Genomic DNA, 25,449 nt, shown 5'->3' on the forward strand with positions numbered 1-25,449 from the left:
TTAGTTTCAACAAAAAGAATATAAGTTTATTTAAATTTAACAAAAGATGTCTAGGGTCAAGATAATAAAGAATAATCTAAAAAAACAACAACAACAAATCAAATAACTGTTGGAAATGGGGTTTGTGGAGCTTGTGGAAAAATATGGGAACACACAATCTCAAGAACCCACTCTTCAAACAAGAACACAAAATAAAAATGAGAGAGCGAGCCAGAATCCATGAGCCTCTTAAATAGTGTGTCACAGGTGTGGCCCATGATCAGCTCTAGAGTCCCACCCATCAGGGAGGAGCCTCTGTTCCTGCAAGCTCACAACAAAAACACAAATGAAAGAAAAGGGCAGGGCTGTAACACCTCCACCCACAAAACATTAAATAATCTCAATTTTTTAACAATAAAAATTAAACCACCTCACCTTCAAAACAAATAAACAAGTCAATATATACATAAACATACATAACTTCTTGTACATGAAGATTGACACCTCCCAAAGTACGATGTTTATGAAAGAACACCCAATTAAGAACTATTTAAATTAGTTCAAATGGTTGAAAATGGTACCGGAGCATAACATGATATTACACACGAGACAGTGCATCTGCCAAAACGTTCTCCTTTCCTTTAATGTGATGAATCTGAAGAGGATAAGACTGCAGAAATAAACTCCATCTCATCAAGCGCTGGTTAGTGTTGCAACTCCGCTGCAAAAAGACTAAAGGATTATGATCAGTCATCACTATTATCGGGTTACCACTACTCAAATATACCTCAAAGTGCTGAATTGCCAAAATCAATGCCAAAGCCTCCTTTTCAATTACGGAATAGTTTCTTTGATGAGAATTAAACTTTTTAGAAAAGAAGCAGACTGGATGTTCAACACCTTGCGCATCATCCTGCAAAAGAACGGCTCCTGCCCCTTTTTCGCTAGCATCTACCGCCAGTTTAAAAGCATTTTTAAAATTTGGCGCTGACAAGATAGGGGCATTAACTAACAGGGCCTTGGCATTATCAAATGCCTGCTGGCAAATATTTGTCCACACAAAATCAGACTTTGGACTTAGCAAGTCTGTAAGAGAACTGACTACACTTGCAAAATTGGGACAAAAGGCACGATAATAGCCAGTCATTCCCAAAAATCTCCTTAAATCCTTACGAGTCTGAGGAACAGGAAAACGATCTATGGCTTCAACTTTACTCCTAACAGTTCGAACCTGCCCCTGCCCCACAACTTTGCCCAAATAGGTAATAGTAGCCTTGGCAAACTCACACTTGGCTAGGTTAACGGTTAGATTAGCAGCCAGCAAACGATCCAAAAGGGCTGTAAGCTGAACTACATGACTACTCCAGTCTGGACTGTACACCACAATATCATCCAGATATGCTTCGCAATTACCTAATCCAGATATCACTTTATTAACTAACCTCTGAAAGGTAGACGCAGCATTTTGCATCCCAAAAGCCATAACCTGATATTCCCATAACCCATCTGGGGTCACGAAGGCTGAGATCTCTTTGGCTCTGTCAGAAAGAGGAACCTGCCAGTAACCTTTCAAAAGATCTAACTTGGTTACGTACCTGGCAGGTCCTACACAGTCAATGCAGTCATCCAATCTGGGCAAAGGATAAGAATCTACTTTAGTTAAAGCATTAACCTTACGAAAATCTGTACAGAACCTCATAGACCCATCAGGGACAACTCCAGGCACTTTGGCTTGGTACTGCAATACCATGTTCAATCATGTAGTCCACTTCTTTCCTCAAAAGTGCACGCTTCTCAGGACTAACCCGATACGGATGTTGTTTCACTGGAGCAGCACCTGAAACATCAATATCATGGACAACAAGTTTAGTTTGGCTAGGCACATCTGGAAACAGGGGTACATAAGAGCTAATTAGCTCTACAAGGGCAGACCTTTCAACTTGAGGTAAATAAGAAAGGTGAGCCTCAAGATCGAGAAGAATTACGGAGTTGTTCAGTCGAGGTGCAGGAACCACCACTTCACTAACATCCTCCAAAAGAGCTGGAACACTAGTTAACACCGTTACATTGTCCAAACCTTCAGATCTTTCCTCTCTCACAAAGTATTTCTTTAACATGTTGATATGACACAAACGACTTGGTTTACGTCTACCTGGTGTAGAAATAACAATCAAGATCGCCCACCTTACGTTCTACCGTGTAAGGGCCTGAAAAACGTGCCTGCAACGAAGCACCATGGACAGGAAGCAAAGCTAAAACTTGATCTCCCACTGCAAAAGATCGCCTTTTAGCCCGCTGATCATACCAGGCCTTCATCTTTTTCTGTGAGCCAGCAAGATTAAAACGAGCAATTTCACAGACTTTACTAAGCCGATACCGAAAATGGCTAACATAATCCAATAAATTGGAAGAGTCTGTTGCTGCAGCCAGCCACTTTTCCTTCAACAGTTTCAAAGGACCACGAACGTTATGTCCAAAGACCAATTGAGCAGGACTAAACCCCAACGAATCCTGCACAGCTTCCCTGGCTGCAAAAAGCATGAGATGTACTCCTTCGTCCCAGTCCCTCTGAAACTCAAGACAGTAGGTTTTTAACATTGCTTTCAAGGTTTGATGAAACCTCTCAAGAGCCCCTTGGGACTCCGGATGGTAAGCACTAGAATGGCAATGCGAAATTCCTAACTGATCCAGCACCTGCTTAAAGGTCCTAGACATAAAATTGGTTCCTTGATCGGACTGAACCGTTTTGGGAAGCCCGAACATTGAAAAAAACTTCAGCAAGGCCTGCACTACCACAGGAGCTGTTATCTTCCTTAAAGGAATGGCCTCTGGAAAGCGAGTAGAAGAGCACATAACAGTCAATAAATATTGGTTACCACGTTTGGTTTTAGGTAAGGGACCAACACAATCTACTAAAACTCTAGCAAAGGGCTCCTCAAAAGCTGGAATCGGATGTAAAGGAGCAACTGGTTTGGTTTACCAGCTAACTGGCAAACATGACAGGTCCTACAATAAGCTACTACATCTTTTTTTAAACCAGGCCAATAGAAATTCTGCAATATACGATTATAGGTCTTATTCACACCGAGATGCCCTGCCATGCTACAATCATGTGCCAACTTGAGAATTTCTTTACGGAAAGCCTGAGGTACTACAATTTGAAAAACATTACTCCACTCATCTTGTTTAGATAAAGATTGCGGCGCCATTTGCGCATTAGGACACCATCCTTCTGAAAATAACCAGATGACAGTTCATTTACCTCTTGTTCAGTGCTGACTTCCTCAAACAGAGAAGATAGAGAAGAGTCTTTACCTTGCTCTAAAATAAGTTGATCTCTGGTAATTAAGGATTCTTTAGGAGGATTCTCATAAGATGTTTCTAGCTCTTCCTTGCCGGTCTCTATTTGAGACTTAACAGGCACATCTTTATCTCCATCCTTCCCATCAGACTCTCTCAGAAAGGTATCAGCAAGATTAAAATTAAAATCCGCACCTTTTCATCTGTGACATTAAAAGACTGTTTAGACATAGCACGAGTCACAGCACATACTGGGAAAACATCAGGAAAAGACTGAGCCAGATCATAGCTCCCACTTATCCCAGGCACCTCAATAACTTGAGGATTAGGTGTGACTTTGACACCGGCCAAATCATTGCCCAAAATGAAGGAAACCCTTCAATTGGCAAACAGGGTCGCACCCTACCACTACCTGACCAGACACTAAAGGTGATTTTATCTCAACGCTATGTAGAGGAACAACGGCACAACCCATTTCAACTCCTCTCACCAGCACTTGAGCTCCTGTAGCAGTTTCACAGAGAAAGGTAAAGTTCCTCAAGTAGTAGCGACTGCGAGGCTCCGTGTCTCTAAGAATACTAACAGGAACACCGCTGTCTTGCCCTGGTATAGACAACTCCAGTTGTAAGAAAAGGAGCATAATCTGCTAAACAATCACTACCTCCCATGTTTCCAAACTTCAAAGATGGAAACTCCAAGCTCTCAACACGTTTCTCTACAGGAAAATGATTTGCAGCCGTCAATCCAACTGGCTTGGTAAATTTCGCTTTTTTACTAAGAACAAAACACTCTGATATCTTATGCCCTGGCTTCTTACAATAAAAACAGATGATATTCGCTTTAGCAGAAACAGCATTAAGCTTACTAGGTGAAGGTTGAACGGAGTCAGATCCTGTCACAACAGATTTACTACGACCCTGATAATTTCTTCTTGGGTCACGGTTTCCATATAACCCTTTATGAGTTAAAGCAAACTCATCAGCCATAACAGCTGCATCAAACAACCTAGTAACCTTCTGTTCATTCAAGTAAGTAGCCAGAACCTCTGGGACACAATTTTTGAACTCCTCCAAGAGAATCACGTCCCTGAGCTGTTCTTTAGTTTCGACTTGCTTAGAAGTACACCACCTATCAAACATGTTCTCCTTTTCTCGAGCAAACTCTACAAAGGTCTGCTTATCACTTTTGCTGTAATTTCGAAAACGTTGACGATATGCTTCAGGCACTAGCTCATAAGCATGAAGAATAGAAGTTTTAACTGTATCATACACCGCACTATGTTCTAAACTAAGTGCTGAATAAACCTCTTGAGCCTTACCTGTTAGCACACATTGTAAAAGAAGTGTCCAGACCTCCCTGGGCCACTTGAGTGAGGTAGCAACTCTCTCAAAATGGGAGAAATACTTCTCTACCTCTTTTTCAGAAAAAGGGGGAACCATTTTAATGTGTTTACCAATGTCAAACACTTGTTCTTCCCTTTGAGAGAGCTCAGCAGAAACCACTACAGGTGATATAGGTTGCTGACGCTCTAATTCCATCTTCCGAAGAACAAAAGCACGCTCACTTTCCTTTTCCTGTCCTTCCATTCTCTTCATTTCAAGTTCTTTTTGCAACTCTTTTTCCTTTAAAACTATTCTTTCACGTTCTAGGTTACACTTCACTGCTTCCAAATCTAACTGTTTCTCTCGTAACACCATCTCCTTTAGCTTTACTTCACTGTCAACATCAACACTTAACTCTCCCGACTTAGCACAAATAACTCCTTTCTCCTCCAGAGCACCCTTTAAACTCTTTAATACAGACTCTAAGTTTTTTGTCATAACTAGTGAGCTCTATATTATAATGAGCAGCAACCAGCAACAGCTGCTCCTTAGTGCACTTTTCAAGCACTTCCTCAGAAGGTTCGTTCACAAATTCTTCCACATTGGAAGCCATGGCTAAACTAACCTTTAAACGCAGTAGCTACTTTAGGAGTTCACACAAATCACCACAATATCCTTTCAAATATACTCCACAAAAAAGGATTCAACATATCCAACTCCATTTCCACAAAGCTACTTCATGGTAGTTAAATCTACACCAGTTAACAAGTCGAACATTCACCCAGTCTCCTCCATGGAGAACCAATTCAAAAGGCTTAACAAAACCCTCTCTACGGGTAACATGCTAACAACACACAGTAGTACCCTTACAAAAAGAGACCACTTCATAAGTCACACAGTCACTTCTGAACTGCTGACAATATTCAACAACATAACATGCTACCTCAAAGCTGTATGTTACTTAATATTTTAACATGCCACCTACTTTAGTTACTGGTGTAAAATTACTCACCAACTTGAAGAAAGTGGGGATGAGAAAATGCTCTCTCAAACAAACCAATAAAATAAATATTTCAAAAGTTCCCACACTAAACATTGGTTCTAAATACACCAATTAACATGGACATATTAGAGAACAACTCCGGTAAACACTACAACAAAAAAAAAAAAAAAACCTAATCTTCAAAGGCTTACCAGGCTCGAGGCTACTTTAAACGCTAAACTTCATGCCACCTGGTAAAACCAGGCCCTGAATAGCGTACCCCCAACAGAGATTAAATCTCCACCCGGGATACCTTCAAAAATAACAAACTAACAAAACAAACTAACAAAACAAACAGTGCTCCGTTGGAAGGACTGACTAGCAACCCAGCTGGACCACTCTACCTAACCGGAGTCCTCCAATAATCCAACAACTGTGAACCTTTTCCACACTACACTCACAAAATAACTTGAAAAACAAGTAATAAAACCCCAACTCCAAACCAGAATTTGATCCCGGACGAGGCTCCAATTTATGTTACGACCCGGCTCAAAGTCACAACATAAAGAGGACACTTCACAGAATTAGTTTCAACAAAAAGAATATAAGTTTATTTAAATTTAACAAATGATGTCTAGGGTCAAGATAATAAAGAATAATCTAAAAAAAAAAAACAAATCAAATAACTGTTGGAAATGGGGTTTGTGGAGCTTGTGGAAAAATATGGGAACACACAATCTCAAGAACCCACTCTTCAAACAAGAACACAAAATAAAAATGAGAGAGCGAGCCAGAATCCATGAGCCTCTTAAATAGTGTGTCACAGGTGTGGCCCATGATCAGCTCTAGAGTCCCGCCCATCAGGGAGGAGCCTCTGTTCCTGCAAGCTCACAACAAAAAAACAAATGAAAGAAAAGGGCAGGGCTGTAACAGATGGAAATAAAAATTAAACTCATGAATTATGTTTCCATCTTTGTTGCCACAGTTTTGGAAGTGCCTTTTTCTGTTCTAAAGAAGGGGGTGTCCCAATACTTTTGTCCATATAGCGTATATACAAGTCATTGGTATTTGGTAGAGTTTTTGGCTCAAGATCTGCATTTAAAGTCACACCAGAGGTGTTCAGCTGCTTTCTGCAGACCAGTCAAGTTCTTCCACACTGACTAAATCAATCATTTCTTTTTGAACCTTGTCTTGTACACAGAGACACTGACATGTTAGAATAGAAAAGGGTCCTGTCCAAACTGTTGCTTTAAAGTTAGAAGCACACAATTCCTAGAATATCATTATATGCTTCTATACTTTTACTCATTTATAAATCTCTCAATGGCCTAGGACCTAAATACATTGGAGATATTCTCACTGAATATAAATCTAACAGACCACTCAGATCATTAGGATCGAGTCAGTTAGAAATACCAAGGGTTCACACAAAACAAGGGAGTCCGCTTTTAGTTATTATGCCGCCCGCAGTTGGAACCAGCTTCCAGAAGAGATCAGATGTGCTAAAACATTAGCCACTTTTAAATCCAGACTCAAAACTCATCTGTTTAGCTGTGCATTTGTTGAATGAGCACTGTGCTACGTCCGAACTGATTGCACTGTGTATAATCACTTTCTATTCTTAAATGTTTTAAATTTAAATCAATTTTTAAATCACTTTGTTTTTATTGTTGTGATTATTATTATTAATTCCTTGTTATTATTATTATTATTATTTTTAATGACTATTTCACTTCCTTTTATGTAAAGCACTTTACCACTGTGTATGAAATGTGCTATATAAATAAACTTGCCTTGCCTTAAATATTAAGATTTGTATTCACGGAAATTACTAAAGTAGTCAAACCTGTTCATTAGAAGGGGGTGCCCCAATACGTTTGGCAATATAGTGTGTGTATGTGTATGTGTATGTGTATGTGTGTATGTATGTGTGTATGTATGTATGTATGTATGTATGTATGTATGTATGTATATATATATATATATATATATATGTTTGCGTATATAAAATTTTATTATTTTTATTATTATTTTTTTTTTTTGCAATGCAGATACTATTCTTCTATATTGTTCCAGACAACCGAAAATGAAATGATAATACATTCCAGGACGGAAGTCATTTGCATTAGTCAAGATATATTTGTGCATGAAAAGAAAGTAATTTATGTCATTAAGTAACCCATCAATTAGGTTTAGGGTAATTCATATGTTCCAAGTGATTGAACTCAGGTTATGCATTAGTACACTGACAAGTACTGACAGGTTTCCTGTCAGAACAAAAGTCAGAAATCTTTCTGTACAAGGAAGAGTTTGGTTAAGCAGATGGTCTCATATCAAGAGCAGCATACTTTTTTCTTCTCTTAGTACCCCACTTTTTAACTAGTCTGGAAAAATAAGCCACACAAAATTAAGAAAAATATCCTTGTCAATAAATTATTTGAAGGCGGGCTAAAAGTTCTTGACTGTTAAAATTAATTTGGCTTGAAAACATTTTATAAAAAACAAAGGAACATATGGCCCTGTATTATTTTAGTAAATTGGTTGGGGGATATCTTTGTCATTGAGGTATTCACTTTAGTTTGATTGTTTTTCAGCTAACAATGTTCGTGATGTCATACATCGCTATAAAAGGCTGCTGAAGCGGACAAGACGTGGAGCAACCATGACCAAAGCCTTCCAAAGAGAAGGTGTCTCACGGAATGCAGTGGCCCAGCTCGCTCCAATCGCAGAGCTGTACTCTGCAGACAGGGAGCAGTTTAACAGCATCAGCTTCACACCAGGGAAGTTAGCTGAGTTTGCTCAAAAGTGCAGAGAACACATAGTAGGGGATGTATACAAAAAAAAAAAAAAAGTATACATAAAAAGAAAGGATCACTTTTGCCTTTTTGTTTAAATAAGTTGTTCACTATTCGCTAAGAGTATGTTTGCATGTGTTTTTATTTCTTTGTTAACAGTTATTTGCAACAGTGTTTGAACTAAAGTGAAGATTTTGTTACAAAAACATTTTTAGTTTTCTGAAACTGTAATGTTTTTTTTTTTTTTCATGTTTGATTCTCTCTGTGGTCTATTATTTTTTCTTGACAGCAGTTCATTAAAAGCAGTTGGTTGGACAAACTGATGATTCTGTTATTTATTTCCCATTTGGCAGATATGTACTTGTACCATGGTGTTATCGTTTTCTTAATCTTAAATCAGATACTTGCCAGTGTCGGTACTAACTGTTTGTTGAACATCAACTGACTAGTAGCCGTGATGTTGGCCATAAGAGCCATTCAACAGCGTTTCTTAGATTTTCACTTCATTTTGATGGGCCTAATATGACAACAGATGAATGTACCTCAAAGTAAAATGACTGTCTACTGAAAGGTAATTTATATGCAACAAACAGTTAGTAGAGCACTCTTAAAAATACTTTCAAAGCAAAAGATCAGGAGTAAGTCACCTTATATATGTTTAGAGTTCATTTAAAATGATTTTGTGTTGCTACTTAAAGACAACTGAATGTGTTCTGAAAGTCTGTTGATACACTGGTTAACAGCTACATGCTGACTACTAAAATGCTCTTACTTTGCTGTATAAAAGTACGGAGAACTTACTGAGGATTTGTTGCGTGTCTACTAATATGCTGTTGAACATCTACAACTTAAATTAATAACATGCTGATAACACTTTCCTGAACAAATTTTTAATAGCTGTTTACATGTTATAGACATTGTATTGATTGCTACAAAACATTTAATAGACAATCTACAGATGCTACTCTGATGAGAGTAAGTAGATATTCACTTGAAAAGTAACTAATAGTCAGTAGACTATCTATAGGGGGACCATCAAAATAAAATGTTACCCTTTTGGAGCACCTTCTAATCAATAATAAAAAATTCTGATAAAAAATTAGCCTTCTTCATACGAGGTGACATTTGACAAAGTGATTTACTGGGGCATTTTTTTACTTTTGTAAATGCATTTTTTCTAATTTCATTAAATGTATGCAGTGTTTCCTCTAGGATTTTTTCCAGGTGTGGTGGCACGACAATTTCCCATGGACCTCATCCCCTCCCCACCCAATAATCACTTGCACTCAGAATCACATTTATTTTAACTAAAAAAAGTAGTATGTCTTTGAATAATTGAGTAAATAATAAAATAAGAACAAATAAATTAATGACAATCAATAGCACAAACAAAAATAATAACAAGATACAAATTAAATTATCTGTACTTCAATTTTTTCAGTTAGGTCTAACTATAATCTATTCAACTGTAAAATAACACTGGATAGTCTTCACTGTATAATGAAAGACAGCAACAGGTTTATTTAGACTGCTGTCTCTTTAAGACCTCATGCATGGATCTAATGTGTTACACATGACTCTATGCTTTCTTTTCTTTTTAGGAGCTTTGCCCTCCTAATTTAATTAGGAGCAGCTTCTGATAAATAATCAAAAATTCTGATAAAAAAAAAATTTGCCTTCCTAATTCGAGGTGACATTTTACTAATTAAAGTGACTTACAGGGCATTTTCTTTTTTGCAATGGCATCATTTTCATCTGTCAAATTAAAAAAATTGTTTATAAGCTAATTAAAATTTCTATTTTAAAAAATATATATTAATAAGTAGAATAAGACAAATAAGTTACCAATTATATGAAATTAGTATTAATAAGAAATTAATTAATTTGTACTACAGAGGTGGCACAGAAGTGGCTTGTAGGTACATTTTCAGACTTAATGAGGCTCAGAGGTGGCACGAGTGCAATTAAATTCATAAATTCATGTGGAGATTAATGTTTTAAATATACAATTTTGAATACAGAACTATTAAATGATTTAAATAACTGAACTTATACAGTAACCCCTGTGTATGCTTTTAGAGATGAGCAGCGGCTCAGCTGTTACTTTATTTGTAACTATTTTCGTTGATGATATAGAGCAAAATCATGCAGTACTTGTTTATCTGTTGTATTAAATCAATATCACATTTGCAAACTCCCTTAATTATTCAAAGTTGTCACTCTCCTTATCTGTGCACAGAAAATCAGAGCGCACGAGTGAGTTCAAGACTCAAAAGCAGGTGCAAATGTGATATATTCCGTCGGAACCTGCGGGAATGAGCAGAATGATTATTAATAGCCGCAATCCTGCGCCGAAATTCAAGTTCTGCTCTGTGTTCTCTGCTAATTACCCGACTGCGAATGATGCGAGCGGCGTTACTGTTGTCAGTGAGAAGCTGCAGCCGTGGCGGGGATGATTTTTGGTGTGCCGACAGAACAACAACAATGCGCTACATGTTTCTTTTCCCCTCATTTATCCCTAATAACTAGTGATGTTACGTTCGTGAACGAATCGTTCTTTTTGAACGAATTTTTTAAGTGAATGAATCGTTCTCGTTCACGTAATCCATTGACTCATATTTCTCGTTCACTGAAATTCCTCCTTCCGCAGCAGCGCATGCGCACATCAGTGAACCGGGTAGTTGTGTGGACTGTTTCACCCTGTCAAAAGAATGACTAAACCTAGAGCCAATAGAGTGGGGGAACTATTATGTCACTTTGTCGGCGAAAACCCGGAAGCGAATTAGCATTTTAGCACTTCCGGTTCCCCAGAGCCAATGCTTTAAATCCCTTAAATAAGGTCCGTGGTTCACACAAGCTCAAGATACTTTCACGTTTTATTCTACGACATAAAACACAACAGTTACAACCCACTAGTGATTTTTTTAAATGTTTCTTAAAAAAGACGGTTGCTAACAAGTTGCTAAATGGGACTACAGGCGCTGTCGGAGACATTAAACGTCATCACGCCAGACAGTTTATCAATTTAGTATTTTGCAGTTGTAGTATAATTTGTAATACAATTAATTTTAGAATAACCAATGAATAGTTTCCCGCATTTTATATTGTTGTTCGACATAGAGTGGGGGAACTATGACGTCACTTTGTAGGCGGATCGGCGGTTAGCATGAAACTGGTTCCTTCGACAAAAAGCCAATAGGATTTTTCCATAGGCTTTTGGATTATCACAAAAAATAAGCTCGGTGTTCAACCATAGTTCATGAAACTTACACGTTTTGTCCATCAAGATAATCTTGACAAGATAATATAACTTTTACGAATTTTGAAGCCGAAATAAAAGCGCCAGAACTAAAAAGCTAAACTTAGGCTATGAACGAACTACAGCACCACGGTCGCTCGTCTTCAACGTCACCACCAGCGCGCTTCAGACAACTGTTTCAAACTTATTTTTAACATGTTTAGTGAAGGATTTACTCTGTATATGAATTTTAATCCACGCTACAGGAACAGTTTCATGAATAAATACAAAACTAGAGACAAACTAAAACTGAAATGAGACATTAGTAATAAATAGTATTTAAATAACAGCAGAGTGAGCAAGTTTTTGGATATGGTAAGATTAAACTTATTTAGTGAACAAAGTACCACATTTCAGCTCTCATTTTGTTAGGATTGGTACACAAAATGTTATTTTATCCGTGTTTCAAGGAAATCCTCAATCTTTTCTAACCGCTTCATGTGGCCGCAAACATTGAATTTTTACGTGCCTTTCAGCAATATGCATCATTAAAGTTTAACTTTCACCACGTTAAGCCGGCAAATGTGGTGTTTACATGTAATAATCGTAATATGCGTTTACCTTATGGTGCGGAGAGTCTCCGTGTCAGTGAAGCGATAAAACAAGCATCTTCCCTCTGAAAACATGTGTCGCATTTCAGGGCAAAGCAAAAAAACAACATCAAACAACAATATAAAATGCTGTAAACTATTCATTGGTTATCCTAAAATTAATTGAATTACAAATTATACTACAACTGGAAAATACTGTATATTGATAAACTGTTCGGCGTGATGACGTTTAATGTCTCCGACAGCGCCTGTAGTCCCATTTAGCAACAGTCTTTTTTAAGAAACATAACAGCTTAAAAAAAAAAAAAAAAAATCACGAGTGGGGTGTAACTGGTGTGTTTTATGTCGTAGAATAAAACGTGAAAGTATCTTGAGCCTGTGTGAACCACGGACCTTATTTTAGGGATTTAACTAAAATCCCATTCAAAAAACCCATTGACTTTGGGACGTTGGAACCAGAAGCGCTAAAATGCTAACTCGCTTCCGGGTTTTCGCCTACAAAGTGACATCATAGTTCCCCCACTCTATAGAGAATGAGGATTACGTCACAGTCTTTTCACTCCGCGTTGCATTTCGGGAAGGCGCCGCCATATTAGCAGGATACGCTGTCCGTTCCCATGGTTACTTCTCATTCTCTATACGGATAACTGCTTATCTTTCGTTTTGTTTTTGCCTTCAAGTTAAACAATAATTCATTCTTCATTGTATCATTTGCAGGGAAGAGAAGCTAATTTGTCGCACTGCATGATAATTAGATTTTTTTTCTCTTAGGTTTTGTAGAATTTCATTTACAATGTTGATCTGTTTACCGTGAAAACAGTGTCACCCGCTGGACGCTCGCTGCTGCTTCAGCCGTCATATTAAATTATCCAAATAAAGTGTTTGTTCAAGCTGACAGAAGCCAATCCATTTCTTTGTTGGAAACTTTTTTTTTTAAATGATAAAGTATAATTGTTGTCATTATAAATATTCATTTTTCCATGGCCACGGAGGAGAATCAGAGATTGCGGATCACATTCAGCGAACAGTCACAAACTCACTGTACTTTTTATATTTATTTCAGCAAATGACAAGCAAAATCAAATCCCTAGGAGCTTGTGAACAGTTTCTGACAGGTGCTTTCGATTTATTCTACTCGGATGCAATGAACTTCATTACTGAAGCATTCGTTGTCTCAATTCTTTGTTGCAACATTATCTCCATACATCACAACCATTGATTAACTTCATAGCACCATTACAATCAGATCACTACACCGTGGCACCGTAAAACTACAAAGAAAACAAAATAAAGAAACATCAACAAAAGAAAATAAATTTTCAACACTCACCATAAACAAACATTCACTACATTAACTAAACATATTTAACATTATCCAAATTAATCAACATCATACCAAAAAAAATACATGGGAAAACAAACAACCAACCTCGCTCTGCTTGCCGAAGGTATACTAAAAGGCTAAAAGCCTCGAACCATTCTCCCGAGCTATACCTGTAAGCTCGTGAACAAATGTGGATTACTCTTACTCTACTTTGTTTCACTTATATCCTATACGTTTGTTACTCCCTCTAGTGGTGACACCAAGCAAAGCGAATTTAAAGGAGAAGGTCATTACACTCCCACCAAATCATGTTATGATAAACACAAAAAAACCAAATCATACATAATTTCAAACTTCAAATGACCAAAACACATAACCTGGCATTACCGGATTGATAAATCAATAAATCACTCTCAAGTACCACTAATTTTTGTATTGGTCACTCAATGATTGAAGGTTTAGAGTGATGCCCTAACTTCGTCTTTAGTTTTCGTTCTCCTATTTGAACTTTAACTCGGACTAAGCCATCGCTCCCTTGAATGACCTCAACAACTCTACCTAACTGCCACTGATTCCTTGGCAGTATGTCATCTTCGATGATGACTATGTCATTAACTTTAATATTACGTCTAGGTACATGCCACTTCTGTCGTGTGGATATATTCATGAGATATTCTCTTTTCCAACGACTCCAGAACTGTTCAATTAAGTACTGAACTCTACGCCACCTTTTAGTAGCATACATGTCTTCCTTCAGAAATTTCCCAGGAGGAGGAAGAGCAATCTTAGACTTCATTAGGATAAGATGGTTTGGTGTTAAAGGTTCCAGCGACTTAGGGTCATTTATTCCATCTACAGTTAATGGTCGACTGTTAATGATTGCCATCGCTTCATAAAACAATGTCCTAAGAGAAGAATCATCGAGCCTGCCTGGGCACTGAAAAAGCGTAGAATTCAGCACATTTCGCACAGTCCTGATTTGGCGTTCCCAGACACCAGAGTGACTAGCTGAAGCAGCGTTAAAGATGAACTTACATTGATTCCCTGTAAGAAATGCCTCCAGTGTCTTGACATCACATTCTTTAAGAGCTTCTCTGAGTTCGTTTCTAGCTCCTACAAAGTTTGCACCACAATCACAATAAAGTTGACTAACAGCTCCACGGAGGCTTATGAAACATCTCAGAGCATTGATAAACATGTCTGTTGACAGATCGTCCAACATTTCAATATGGACAGCTTGAGAAGAAAGGCAAGTGAAAAGAAGGCCATACCTTTTATACTCCTTTCGACCCCTCTTTATAATGAATGGGCCAAAGCAATCCATGCCAGTATAGCAGAAAGGGGCAGAGACTTCAACTCGTTCTTTAGGAAGCTCTGCCATTTGTTGTTCCTCCACTGGCCTGAGCTTCCTACATTGCACACATCTATAAATCAATTTAGCTACTGACTTGCTGCCGCCAATAACCCAAAATCCATTTGCTCTGAGTTCCATAAGTGTTTGATACCTCCCCTGATGGCAAACCCTAGTATGATAGCGCATTAAAACAAGATTAGGCCTCATCACCAAGAGATGACTGTTTCAACCTGCCTCCAACACGATGAAGATCTCCTTTCAAAATAGGATCGAGACGAAAAAGTGAACTTGATTTCTGAAAAGCCTTCCCTCTTTGAATTGCTCTTATCTCCTGGGAAAATGCCTGTTGTTGAACGAGCTTAATCAGAACCTCAAATGCTCTTTCATGTTCTTCCACAGTCACAGTATCATTAAGACATTTCCGTCTTGAGGCTAGCCTTTTTATTCTAGCGATCACATTGATAAGAGTTCTCAAAGAAGAGAAGTGACTAAATTGTTCAAGAAAGTCAGAACTAATGTCACCCTTAGTCTCAAATGTTTGTACTAGCTTGACTTCAGGATCTCCCACAAGTAGATAATTTAAGGCGTTAGGAGTTGGGAACACTTCTCATTCCCACAAAAATGTAGGTCCTGATATCCAGCTTGTTGAAGATATGTCTGCGACAAGAAGTCCCCTAGAAACATGATCAGCAGGATTTTCAGATGTATTGACATAATACCACCGACTTGTGTTTGTGATTTCCCTGATTAACTGGACGCGATTTGCAACAAACACATGAAACCTTCTCGCCTCATTATTAACATATGCTAGTACAACCTGCGAGTCAGTCCAAAAGTACTCTTGATTGATCTTCATTTCCAATTCAGCCTTTAACATAACACTCATCCTGGCAGAAACCACAGCAGCAGACAATTCCAGTCTAGGAATACTTTTTATCTTTGTGGGTGCAACTCGAGCCTTAGCCATTACAAGACTACAATGTACTTAAACCTCAATTAAGAACATGCACCATACCCTAAGTTGCTTGCATCCGAGAAATGGTGCAGTTCTGTCCAGACAATGTTGTCAAAAAATGGTGGATGATAGCATCTTGGGATGCTGAAATCTTTCAGATCCTGAAAACTACCTTTCCACTCTTCCCACTGCAGGAATAAATCATCAGGGAGAAGATCATCCCATTCAATATTTCTATGACACAGCTCCTGTAAAATACACTTTCCTTTCAAAAGGAAAGGAACAATAAACCCAATAGGATCAAACAAAGAAGCAACAACTGACAAAATACCTTGACGTGTTGAAGGCTGATCTTTCAGCTTGATGTCAAAACTGAATGTGTCGTCTTCCGTAGACCACTGGATGCCAAGAACATATCCTGTTACTTCAGGACTAAGGTTAAGCGGTTTGGTTGTTATTGCCCACTCTGAAGAATCTACACAATGTAGAACTTCTTTCTCATTTGAATTAAACTTATGGAGGCGTAACTCTCCATGCTTGCACAAGATTTGAGATTTGACAATTAACTCCTTCGCTTCTTGAATCGATGGAACTGAAATCAAGCCGTCATCAACATAAAAATTCTTCTTCACAAAAGATGAAGCTATAGCATACTCAGACTTGTACTTCTCTGCAAGATATTTAAGACCAAAATTAGCGCACCCCGGAGATGAAGCAGTGCCAAAAAGGTGCACAGTCATTCTATATTCTTGGAGTTCTCCTTCCAAATCTCCATTCTCCCACCATAAAAATCTCAAGTAGTTTCTTTCATCAGGAGGAACATGGAATTGATGGAACATCTCGATATCACATGTCACAGCGACAGCTTCTTTCCTAAACCTGCAAAGTACTCCCAAGTTGGTTTGACTTTAACTTCTTCCTTAAGTGCTGCAAACGTACCATAGCAAGCTTCTCGTTATTAGGAAGGGAAGGAAGACTGCTGCTCTTGAAAGGAAGAGGCAACTGAAAATGTCCATCTTCTTTATGTTTGATGTTATCACTAAGAAGGCATATAAAGCGGACATCTTCTTGGGACACATATTTGTCCTCATAGCACTTCTCATTAAAGTATGATTCTAATACCTTTAGGACATCACTAGCTGATGGAACTGACATCTCCTTCACTGAGACTCGATGAACAAAACTGACTTGACTTCGTAAATTTGACTTCCTTGTCTATCCAGGTGGGGATTACAAAAACCGATAATGCTCCAACCCAGTTCTGTTTTCTGTGCAAAAGGCTCATTTTCAGTGCCGACGATGACCTCTAAGGGAGCCAATGCTGAAGGACAATCGTATCCAATCAACAATCCTATATCACAGCTCTGGAGTGGTGGCAACTCATTTGCTATGTGCTTAAGATGAGGCCATTGCAACGCAGTCTTTCTAGTTGGAATATGAGCCTTGTCCACAGGAATAAAGTCACATGTATAGGCTTGATGTACTTGAACATATTTTCCACCTTGGAGCTCACGAACTCGCAAGCCACTAACCTTATTACTTGCGGTAACAGAATCTGTGGTCGTCATAGTACTGAGTCTCAGCTTCACCGCTTGACTGCTTACTTGAAGCTCATCAAGAAAATCCTTCAGAATAAAAGTTGTCACTCTGTCTATCAAGTAAAGCATAAGAAAGAATCTCATTTTGTGGCTCTTCCATTGTTGAAATAAAGACAGGAACAATACTAGAGGTAGCAGAGGCCCGTTGTGTTACTGCATGAGACATAACCCTTTGAACCTCTTGACTTGTATGCACTTCTGTAGAAGTAACATCTACTCTTGGTACCTTCACAGGTCCTTTATCTTTGTGCAAGCAAGTTGGATGGCGCAAGCCACATGTGCCACAAATATGCCGTCTTTTGCAGTCTTTAGAAATATGCCCCTTTCTCAGACATCCAAAACAAAGGTGATTCTCACGAATATAGGACCTTTTGTCATCCTTGGGCTTTTCTGCAAAAATAGGACATTTAGTGATACTATGTACTTCACTCTTACAAACAGAACACGAAGATGTTATCTTAAATTCTGGCCTTGCTGAATCTTTAACTTGGGCCTTTATATTAAAGGCTTTGACTCTTCTATGAAATTTCTCATCTGAAACCTTAGAACACATTAAAAGTGGAGAAGTGAAGGGATTGCAAGCTATCTTAGACTCCTTCTGCAATAAGTCTGCAAATCACTTAAAGCTTGGATAATCACCAGTCATGTCCAACTCTTCAACCACAATTTTGTTCCATTTGCGCACAATCCACTCTGGTAATTTCTTGAGTAATTTATAATTTTCCTCACAATCATTCAAGACAGCCAATCCTATGTGGACATGTGGAATAGCTTCAACACAACCTTGTAAGAAATCAGTAAACTCTCGCAAAGCAAGCGGATCATTTGCTCCTACCTTAGGCCATCTCATAAGTTTTTCTCGAAAGGCTCGCTGAACAATAAAGACATTTCCATACCTCTCCTCAAGGACCTCCAGGCGCCCTGATATGCATCTTCAGAGTTCCTATAAAAGAACCCTTCCACAGCCTTGCGAGCTTCTCCAGCAAGATACGTTTTCAAATAAAACATTTTCTCACTCACTGGAATTGATTTATGATCAATAAGTGCAGTGAAAGACATCTTCCAATCGATGAACTTCAAAGGATCACCAATGAAAGTTGTTGGCTCTGGGACAGGTAAACGACTTATACTTAATGAGTCCACTAGTGCTTGGGCTAAATTCTCTGTCTCTTGATTCTCTTGAGTTGTCCTTACATCTTGAGAATGGAATGACTTTACCTGTGAATTCAGCTGAGATTTATTTCCAGCCTCTCTCCGTCCAGACCGAGTTGCATTACCTCTCTCCTCTTCAAGATCGCTCCCACAATTGTTGTAGACCTTCACTCGAGCTGCGGCTACCTTAACCTCTTTATCTACTTGTAGCATCTGCAGCTTTGTCCTTTCTTCCTCCAGTCTCGAGCGCATCTCTGCTTCTTTCCGTTTCATCTCTGTGAATTTCTTGCATAGCCTTCACTTGCTCAACTTTGACTGCGAGTTCTGCTTCTGCATCAACTCGCTTACTGGAAACTTTGGAGGAGGTCTTTGATGTCATCGATAGGCTCTCCGAAATCTGTGATGATTCTGAGATGACCGTCTCTGTATTAGTACAGCCAAATATAGATTCATACTCATCTTTACTTAATATCTGTCTTACTCTCTCTTTCACAACTTCTTTTTTCTGTATTTCATTCATGGTTTCTATTCTTTTGCTCACCAAATCACAGATTTCTGTAGTCAAGGTGGAACAAACATCTACTCTTCTAACAACCTCTGGAGTTGAAGTATTATTGTGCAATAAAGGAGCATAATGCTGAGTGACTATATCTTGTCTAGTTTGAATATCCTTTCAAATTTGTTCAAGCGCTTCACATGTGGCAAAACTTTTAATTTAGACCTAACTTCCTTAGCTATCTGCTTCCAGGAGTCATAAGCTTTATTAAAGGCTTTCTCATGCCTCCTTGCCTCCTGTTCATGCATCTCTTGGCCTTTCTCTGTGAGATTTCTTTTTCGAGAACTTGATCTTGATCCTACTTGTTGCATTCCTGTAGAAGTGTCTAAAACCTTATCAGGAACTGACTTGACTTACTTGCACTACTGTTTGCTTCCATTTTGTCTGTCTACAACTTAAATCAAACTTACATCAGACTCATAATCTAGACACTCAAATATTTAACAAAGAGAATAAGTCAAATATGCAAACACACCTACAAATTCCTTGATACTCAACATTTTGGCATGTTTATGTTACATATACCAGAAGTATAAACCCAGCATTACACTATGGCAATCAATACCTTGTAAGCAAGTACTCGAGTTAATAACTTCATCTTCAATAATCAATAGTCACCCATAAAACTTGATATAAAATTACTTACAAAATGTACTTAAACTACAAATCTCTTTAATTCTAAAATTGTCAAAATTAATGCAAAGCTATAACCACATTTTTTTTTTTTCTTTTCCCCGGAGTCTGTACCAACGATGTTGATTTGCAGTCACCTTTCAGTCTTTCACAAATAAAGACCATTCCAAGTTATTTACTGTATGATGTTGCTGTCCGATCATGGAATCAGTCTCTTACTGACACGATGCAGACAACCATGGCACGATGAAAGCATTAGCTGCAGTGTCACGTCCCACTCATACGAAGAAACAACAGCCACGCGATGAAGTCACCATTAGCAGTGAGTTTTACTGAAGCAGCCCTTCAGCGTCGAACAAATGGAGGCAGAGAGTTTCTGACAGGTGCTTTCGATTTATTCTACTCAGATGCAATGAACTTCATTACTGAAGCATTCGTTGTCTCAATTCTTTGTTGCATTATCTCCATACATCACAACCATTGATTAACTTCATAGCACCATTACAATCAGATCACTACACCATGGCACCGTAAAACTACAAAGAAAACAAAATAAAGAAACAACAACAAAAGAAAATATAAAAAAATTCACTACATTAACTAAACATATTTAACATTATCCAAATTAATCAACATCATACCAAAGAAATACATGAGAAAACAAACAACCAACCTCGCTCTGCTTGCCGAAGGTATATTAAAAGGCTAAAAGCCTCGAACCATTCTCCTCGTGAACAAACGTGGATTACTCTTGCTCTACTTCGTTTCACTTATATCCTATACATTTGTTACTCCCTCTAGTGGTGACACCAAGCAAAGCGAATTTAAAGGAGAAGGTCATTACATATGCTAAAAGATATGCAGGTGAGCCAGAATATTAACGCGACATGTTTAAACATTAAGCGTTTCCCTCAGAAAACCGTAATGTAGAAAGCGCTTATGGATTAAGACAGTGATATTTAATGTTCATATTTTGGGGCTCATCTGTTTTTCTGCACATATTATGATTTATTAGTAAGGTACAGAATGTTTTATTTTTTCTATCACTGTCTCAGTGCATTTGTTCTTATGAGAGAAACTAACATAAATAAACACGTTGCGTTCACATTTTGAGCTTATATGCGTATCTGCATATAGTATATGCTTTACAATTTTGTCTTTATCACTGTCTTGGTACATTAAGCCACTTTAAGCAGTTTAGAAAGTCCCCTGTTCAAGTTCTGCTAATTCACAGGGGAGTCATACTTGCAAAGAAGGTAGCGTTAATTATTAAACCAACAAAATCAAATCTGTCAAAAACACACAGAAATCTGATTCTTTTATTGAGTGGAAGGCAGTGGGTTTAATCAGTGACTAACAGATTTACTATTCGGCGTTTTCTCTGCGACCTGCTTCCGATGTGTTTACACAGAAAAAAGGCGAAAAAACATACTGTTTTATCCAGTTTTCTCTCAGAACGATGATCTGAGTTACTATTGCAATTCTCGATGCAGCATGAATGACATACAATGGTGACATTTTTCACAATCACGACAAAACAATCAAATACTGCCCTAAACTCAATAGCGGAAAGGCAGCGTTAGCCTGCAAATATGGCTGATAAACAAAGCAGTTTCCCTGAATTCTACGGGGCGTTACGTCACATTCTCATTCTCTATCCTTTTTCTTCAATGCGGAAGTAAGCCTATGGGTGAGACTTCCGGTTCATTAGCCGCTATAGGTAAATAACGGAGAATAACAATGTGCAGTAAACGGTAAAAATGTTTGCACTACAAACCAGTGTGTTCGTAATTAAGAAAATACATTAAAATAATACGATAAGACACACTAATTTTCAATATCAAGCATCAAAACGAACTGTTTTGTACAGCTAAAAATAGCTGGACTCCGATGAGACCGGAAGCTAGACCCATAGAATTTACAAATGGCCGCGCCCATTTTTACCTCAAGAAAAAGGTGGATAGCCTTTGAGTATGAGATGTGACGGAGCATGTGATTTGTTGAATGTAGTGAACGAATATGCCCATCACTGACATAGTCGTTGTTTTGAGTCTGAACGAGAGAGAGATCCTGTTCGTGAATGAGTTGAATGAACTGGTGCATGTCGTTCGTGAACGAATTGAACGAACTGATACCTGAGTCATGACATGTCATTCGTGAATGAATGTGTACCGGGTAGGTCGGTCATTTTAGCATGTGAGTCAGTCGTTCAGCAATCAGCTGAAAGTGGATGCAAAGCGCAGCAGGTACTGTGGTAATGTGCACAACGCTTGTTTATATATATTCATATTTAAAATAGCCTACAGAACATAACTCCACGATTTATGAATGCATAAAAGTCCGACCAAACAATTAAAAAAATAATTATGCAAGAAAACCTTATGTTTTGGTCATCTGAACCCATTTTATTTATTTAATGAGTAGATTACACATTTTAATAAAGTCAAATCAGTTTTTTGCAACAAGTAGTAATGCAGTACAATCGTTTACTTTAGACATGACACATAAGACACTATTTTTCGCCCCCTGCTGGCGTATATATGTAATTTGAAGAAATGGTTACGGAATGAATCAGTGAACGGATCTGAATGAATCATTTTGGTGAACGAACTGAAAATGAACGAATCCCTGGAAAGAATCAAAATTTCCATCACTACTTCACAAATGCTGGCATTTTACTATTATATCCTTACGTCGTAAACATAACATTGTAGGTGGGACTAACAGAAACGGACGAATCATCATTTTGACAAGCTTATGAGATATGCACCTATAAGAAGAGGGACAACTAAGAAACAACCTGTAATTGACAATGAAAACAAGCGTTTAATATTTTTAATAAATAAAGTTACAGTGAAATAAGACGTTTATTAGTATCGTTTAATAAATTACATCCATTTGGAAAATTACAAACTTCTCATTGGGTGGGCCACAGATGAAAGTGGGTGGTCCCGTAGCTACGCGACTATGCTACAAACAAACAAACAAATAAATAAATAAATACATAAATGGGCAGCGGTTTCTTCCATAAGACCACAAAATGAGCAAATCAGAATATTTTTTGAGTTAAACAGGGTAGATCTTATAATAAACTTTGTTAACCTTGTTGGATATACAAAACCTGCTCAGCAAAAGCCAGGTCTTTTTCCAATCTATATAATATAATGCTACCCTTACTAAACATGATCTATAATTAGTTGGATCAAACCTTCTGGGATGGCTTATGACTCTATGATCCTTTGATGGAACTGGGAAGTCATGGCAATTCATAAATTGCTCATAAGTTAGAACATTGCCAAAATCATCAACCACAGACAGAATGCAGTTAAAGTTGTTAAACCATCTAGGAAAGAAAATACTTCTCCTTTTAATTTGTGAGGCCTATTTTTCTCAAATAAATCTACAAATATTTTATAAACTTCCTTTATAGCTTTGTCATAAATAAAGGGCAGGGTATTAATAAATATCTATTTTCTAAAAAAAAAAAAAAAAAAAAAGATTTTTTAGTAGTTTTTAAAGTAGTAGTAATTAATTAATTAAAAGTATAAATAAATGTATAAATAGTGTTTTTGGATTTATGTAGTGAGCAGTTTATTAGTAGTGATTCTGTTTTTTGATCTTGTCTCTGCAGGTGTTTGTCTTTGATGCTGTAAATAAACTGGAGAGTTTCCTGTCTCCTGTCAGACTTCTTCACAGTTTATTTTTATGTTTCTCCCCCCTCAGAGAAGCATCTTTATGGGTGGGAAGTAGGAGGTCTTGATCAGCACTGGCAGTTTTGATAAATATGGGGAAAATCAGAAAAGCGTCCTCTGATTTGTCAGTGAAGTTGTTTGATGATTTTCTCTGTTGTGTCTAATAAGGTAATAGCGAGTGTGATTGGAGGGTGTTGGGTCTCTTTCTCTCTCATTAAGGGGGCTGAGAGGATGCTTGTACTTCTGTATCATCAGTGCGGAGAAGCTTGCTCTGGGTGTTGAGTTAATCATGCTGAGGATGATGGGAAGATGCCTGACACTCATTTTACTGTCTTCACTTGTAATACTCATCACAGCTGGTAAGTACAGCATTAAAAAAGAGAGATGAAGCAATGTTATTTCCACAAATTACCTTAAGTGTTCTGAACATTGTGTTCTTTAATGGTTTGCTTTAAAACTTGACTGTGGAAGGATTGTTTGTCATGGGGTAAAACTTACTGTGATCATAGTACAGATGCTGGAGTCATCTGCTCAGGTGAACTGTCCCACACCATGTCATCAGTATAAATATGTTAATCTTTATTTTAAAAAAGTGTCTTATTTAATCCTCTCACCATATTTTTAACCTAATTTCATATTAAATGTATTAATTTATTAATTGTATTATTTTATTATTAAAATACATTGATTCACTTTTTCAGTCTATACCTTTTAAAACTGTAAATGTCATAAAAATTATTCAAATATGTTGTTTTTAATGTGCATTGACTGCAGAAGCCATGCTTTGAATCATCTGTGAGCAATTCTCAGAGATTTAGAAATCCTCAGGAGGTTTTCTAAACTCTCCTGTGTTTAGGAGTTACTTTTAACATTAAAATGCTTGGTAAATTACTCTTACATTAATATTTTAGTCTAAAATAAGGAGTAACACAACCCAAATTTTCAAGAGCTCCTAAATGTCTGTGTTTGGAGCTACTTTTAAGCTTTAATTATTTTATTTTTATTTTTTGTGAATATGGCCCCTGATTTCAATAAATTTTATTTAGTTAAATTTTAATAAGTCCATTTTTACAAAACATATTAGGAAGCACAAGACAAATATTTGTCCAGTTAAACTGTATACAGTGCCCTCCATAATGTTAGGGACAAAGACTTTTTTCCTCCTTGATTTTCCCCTGTATGCAGGGCCGTCACTAGTTGGGTGAAAGGTGTTGACAATTATAGGGGCCCAAGGCAGGGGGGGGCCCCGGCGATTTGAACCGATTGGCCGAGGCAACCATAAAAGCCGCTCAGGGCAGTTGACGGGACACTGCTGCATTTTGTCACGAAAGCCTAAGTTTAAACATTCAAGTAATTTTAAACCATTCAAGCATAAGACGCCAAAGAACTCAACGGAGTACTTGCGCACACACATAGAACCGCATCTCAGACAGCATGCAAACACTGAACTGAGCTGTCCTTCACGTCCTCCTGCACCTGAACGAACAAACAGACCTTGCCAATTTAAAAATGCAAACACAAAATAAGCGAAAGAGCCCAATTCAACACCCGCACATTATGTTCTGTGTGCACAGCCCACACAGTGTGAGAGCCGCGTTTTACAGCTCTTGAACACTGTATTGAGTTTTACCTCTTCTGGCTTTTGATAATTGAATGGATCATTTTGCATTTGATGGCTCACACGATGAAATAATGTTTAGAAGTTGTGAAGAGTTTGACAGTTTCACTAAGATTCAGCTTCTCAGTTTTGATCAACAAGCCATATACATTTAGTTATTGTGCAAATTGTAGACAATTGTACTTACTCTTTTGCACACGTGTCCCAAAACACATGCAATTTGCTTAAATCAATAAAAAATTAAAATCTGATGCGAACAAGAAACTAATTCTTCTGACAGCTAAACTTGTTTTGAGAAAAAAACTCTCATTCGAGAATTGAGCCAAAGCAATTGAGAAAA

At 37.8% G+C, this 25,449-nt stretch overlaps 1 long non-coding RNA gene and 1 pseudogene across 1 annotated transcript; one reads left to right on the plus strand and one right to left on the minus strand.

Moving 5' to 3' along the window:
* The window catches only part of LOC131538533 (uncharacterized), a 173,749-nt pseudogene that overhangs the window by 70,409 nt on the left and 77,891 nt on the right, over nucleotides 1-25,449 (plus strand).
* On the minus strand, nucleotides 64-2,055 carry LOC131539583 (uncharacterized). Its single transcript, XR_009270922.1, has 3 exons — nucleotides 1,727-2,055; nucleotides 1,422-1,610; nucleotides 64-353 (listed from the first exon to the last, which is right to left on the minus strand). It is a non-coding gene; the product is annotated as an uncharacterized LOC131539583 (long non-coding RNA).

The sequence above is a fragment of the Onychostoma macrolepis genome, chromosome 04, assembly GCF_012432095.1.
Source record: "Onychostoma macrolepis isolate SWU-2019 chromosome 04, ASM1243209v1, whole genome shotgun sequence".
NCBI classification, from domain to species: domain Eukaryota; kingdom Metazoa; phylum Chordata; class Actinopteri; order Cypriniformes; family Cyprinidae; genus Onychostoma; species Onychostoma macrolepis.